Genomic DNA, 5,006 nt, shown 5'->3' with positions numbered 1-5,006 from the left:
GCAGTGTAAGTTATAAAGTCATACCTTCACTAAACATGACTGTGCTGACATCCATTGTTTTCTCTTATTCCGGGACGGAAGAGTTGACTTCGTTATCCTCGATCAGATTTGACATATAAATAGCAACTATCCCCCAACCACAAACATGCTCAACAGTCTATCCAATCATGAGTCAGTATTCAGCAAGTCACGTATGTGAGACAGTTGAATAAGAAGGTACAGACTTTACGATTACTGTATACATTTTACATCATTTGACCACTTACATACAAAGGATTTGTCGTTGGAAATATTGAACATGAAAGACCTACATTTCATACATTTACAATTACCAGCTAAATTCAACAGGAAGTTTGCGATTCCCTCTTCAATGTTAAAGTTAGGTAAAAAAAAAAAATAGTCGCCTGCATTCAAACATTATCTCCTCAGCGGGCCATATCGGCTTCAAACAAGCACACATAAGAGTGAACCCTTCTGATTAAAAGTTGGTGAAAGAAAAATAATCTTAGCTGACCCGGTTTGGATGTTATGAGGCAGACAGTGCTTGTTTACCTGCTGTGGCCATGCTGCTGCTCGGACGTGTCGTACCTGGCCTGGTTGCTCCGACCATGACAGAAGAGATCTGTCAGTTTTGTGCATTTGGCCGTATCCTCAATGAACTTTTTTCTTTCTTTGCCCTCCGATTGTCTGCACCACACATCTCCATTTTCTGGCAATGGCAAATATCCTCTACTTTCCTTTTTTTTTTTTTTTTTTTCAGAAAAATAACGGTCACCGTCTGAGCGGCTGAACCAATCACATTCAATAGACACATGGATTTGTTAAAATTGTGAGGGGGTCTCATATTCCCCCCAACACAATGCAGTGACACAGTCTGACATTACACAATGTGCCACGTAGGTCAACCGCGGTAACAATACATTAAAAAAAAAAAAGAGTTGACCACAAGAGGGCCCATGGGTTTACAAAACCCACCAACCTTACCTGATCTACGCCACTGCTCCTAGCCCCACTCTTTCTAAAGATAAAAATAGAAATGTAAAACTTAATTCACAAGAACTTCTTTGTAAAAATCATTTGAACACACATTGTAATTATTTGGCTTTTGACCTAACAGGAGACCGATTCTGTTCTGCTGTTTTCTGGTGTCTATTGTATATGTGTTTAGTATCATTAATTTGTGTTTCAGTTGACCCTTTCTTGACGGTCCGTCCTCCTTCCGCGACCTGAGTAAACGACATAAAAATAATCATCCTCTGACCCCATCCATCCTCATGGTTTTAAAGCTCTTCCGTCCTTACATTCCGTTAGTCCAACCCCCCAACCACCACCCCCCCACGCCCAGAAGCGTCCATGCACTCATAAGCATTATTTAAAGCTCATTATCTTGCTAATTTCCTATGCACACCCACTTACCGGCTGGGAGTATCGTGAATGGATTGAATTGTGTACAACTGTTTAACCAAACTAGCATTTAGCTGCCAACTTCACGCAGGTCGGTCACCTGAGCAGAGCCCGCCAGCTGACATCAGGGGAGTATTTAAAATTGCTTTAAAAAACAATGCTATTGCATTTTATTGTCAAACGTGTGTGTAATAAAACAATATGTTTTCAGTTTTTATTTCATTATTTTGCAATAACATAATTATTAAAAAATAAATGGATGTTTATTTCAGGAGGAAACAAAAGACTTCCACTTCTGTGTTGTCGGCACTGGCAGAGATTTTTAGGGTCTAAAGGTGTCCCACACAAGGACAAACTTTGCATGCAAAGGGATAAGGTTAGTTAACAAAACAAAATTGCTATCCACCTTTTTCCTACGCCCAATACATATCTTCTCCCAGATTACACACACAAGGTGGACTGGGCGTGTTTCTGTCACTGTGGCATAATCCAGGGTATTACATGTGTTGAACCACTAGAGGGCAGACTATGATTGTGCAATGTTACTGCAGGGAATGCATGAGGAAAGTGTTGTGCTGTCAGTTAATAAAGGGGGCTCCATGGTATCGCAGAAGAGAACAGTGGTCTTTCTTTTTAAAAGAACCCAACACAACACGTAAATCGGTACTTGACCCGGTTTAGGGACAAATAAAGGGACAGACGAAAACCCACTTCTCTCCTTGCTTAATCAGTCCTTTTTAGAAGACTTAACCTACATCCGTCCGGGACGGAATGCCCATCTCTGCAATTTACTGCTTTCACTGTCTTTGTTGTTGTATTATTGCTGTTTTATGTAAAGTGCTTTGTTACAGCTGCAGCTGCTGTGAAATGTGCTGTATAAATCAAATTGTATGTATTGTATTGTATTGTATTGTATTAGTCAGCCTGAGTATCTCCTGATTCTCTCATTGGTTCATATCCCCACCTGCTGTACATATACACTCAATCCAGTCTGGGTCACGTTTCCTTTTCTCTTCAGCAAAATGGGCGTCCGTCAATAATGGACTGTGAGGTCCGTTTGGACTTGAGCAGGTTAGTTATGATTACACAGGTGGATGAAAATCCACTTCCGTCTATGCTTGGTCCGGGTTTTTTTTTTTTTTTTTTTTTAAGTTCAGACGGAACGCCCACCTCTGGTAAAACCATATAAAATGATTGCTTCAAATTCCGCAATATGGCGGAGCACGAACGCTAGCGGCGAAGTGCTGTAAGCGTACTCTACTTTATCCTTGGCGGAGCCCTGCGTTGAGTTTTTCCATGCCTCATGTTTCTCCATCCTGAGACACTCTCATCCACAAGACACACAGTCTATCTCCTCTCTCGACACCCCCCAGCCTTAATTGGGAGTCAGGGAGAGCAGTGGAAATCGCATTAACGCGGGCCCTGTCTGGGTGTGCCATCCATCTTCTTTTTTATTACACCGCGCCGGGGCTGCCTGGGCGCTGCCGTTCGATTTGTCACCGGCCTCGTTCGCTGATAACAGGCATTTGTCATCGCCTTGCCTCCCTGTTAATGTCATCATCTCCTCCCTGACAGCAGCGGCCCTCCGCTGGGGAGCGCTGGCGACAAAGCACATCCGTCACGCGAATATTTCCACGGCTAAGGGGACTGCGCACCGCAATAAGCCACATTAAGGCACTTATGAAGGCTGCAGAGCGGGCATGTGCACGCGCCCGTGCGTGTGCTCTTCCGTCAGACGCGCACGCGAGGAGTGTGCTCGTTAGTGCAGCATGAGGGGTGGAGGTGGGGGCAGACAGGCAGAGGAAGAGGTAATTTGTTGCAATTAATTACACAGTGAGTGTGGCTTTGTTGTGTGCGAGAGCATTTTATCTGTTGGACTTCTTCCTGCGCCAGCCTGTGATGCTATTTGGCTGATTTATCGACTGGGTCTGCCGGAGGCCTGCGCGCTCACGTGTTCCAGAATGCTCTCATGTCATCCGCGCACTCATACAGCGTGTAGCCTGAGTGACAAGGAGCACTTTGTTGACCAGGCCATTTTGAGTATGTACGGCCACAGTTTGTGGTCATCTCTCATGGACGGAAACACTTTGTCAGTCAGCAGCATCCAGCAACTCCAAAGGTTCGTCCCCTCCTTTCCTTTTTGGCTTGCCCCCCTTTTTCATTTATTCTTTGCATGACAGTGGACTGTAGCAGTCGTAAATGCTGAGATACGCCCAGTTATTGGGTCGTACAGTCAAACAGATAAAATTAGCTGATCAATTTATGGCACTAGCCTATGAGGGGCCATCTGGGACATCATTCAGGGTCTGACACACTACAGACTTTGTTTTGCTCCTCACAGCACACACGAGTAAAACATAGTTTTTTTCAATTGCACTACACTGAAACTCTTTCACACAACTGAAATGCCATCTCACACGCGTACACGACTAAAATGTTCTCATACACAACAGGAACACTCGAATGTGAGAGTATGTGTGTGTGATAATCGCGATTTATGTACCGACTGCCTCTTCCTCTTACTTTCAGCCCTCTCCGTGTAAGATGGACACGCAAACACGTGACATTAATTTTTTGGGGTACTCGTGTGTGTTAGTTCTGCTTGGGTGGAGGGATGGGGTGACAGATGGATCAACTAGCCGAAAGGCAGACGGAAAGAGATCCTTCAGCGTTCTGTATGGCTATCAACATCACATGACACATGGTGCGTTTGTTATACAGGCTACAGACGAGCACATTTATGATAATGGCAGCTTTCACACACTGTGAGAGAGCAGGGTTGCGCAACACAAAGTGAAGCAGGGGTGGACATTATGTATTAATGTCTCATTTCCATGCCGATGATGGAAGAAAGTGGTTGACTCTCATACATGTGGACCTCATGCTGTCTGTTGCGTGCTTGAATTTATTACATCAAATGTAAAAAAATTCAAATCTGCAGTATGATGTATGGATTATTACAAATGTCTTTCCATACAGCTTTAATATTGTTCAGGATTTTGAAAAAAAATAATTTTTCTGCAGGCTTCAGGGATTGTTTTTTATTATCTGTGGTGAAATAACTATTCCGTTCATTCGTTATTAAGTCCACAGCTGATAATAAATAAATGTGTTCTGACCAGCTATATAGCCCTTTATAGGCCACTCATTGAAATACTACGACATTTAAAAAATGAACTTTGGGAGTGTTATTGAGTGGTCATGACCAGAGTTAGCATGAATCTAAAATATATAGATATATATGTATAATTAATAATTCATCTTATTAATTAATTTATCATTCAGATCACAGCCATGTGCTCCGTGATGTGGGGTGATCTCTTCTGAATGGAGTTTGGAGCGCACGGTTCTTGACCTCACTGAGGTACGAGAGCGTGACCATTTTCAAAGGATGCGGAAATGATCAAAAACAGTCACTTGCCATATAAAGGGTTAAAGAATTATTGGAATGAGATTTTATGAGCAATAAAACCTTCTGCAACTTTAAAGCTGTAGAAATGGAGCATTATTAAGCAATAATGCTGACCCGTAGGCAACACAAAGAGGAGAATGCCAAAAAGTTGTAAAACATTTGAAACATTAATGGTTCATAAATTCTTAAT

The sequence above is a fragment of the Filicampus tigris genome, chromosome 6 (genome assembly GCF_054856515.1).
Source record: "Filicampus tigris isolate MCC_2025a chromosome 6, RoL_Ftig_1.0, whole genome shotgun sequence".
NCBI lineage: Eukaryota > Metazoa > Chordata > Actinopteri > Syngnathiformes > Syngnathidae > Filicampus > Filicampus tigris.
This window is presented reverse-complemented; position numbering follows the sequence as displayed.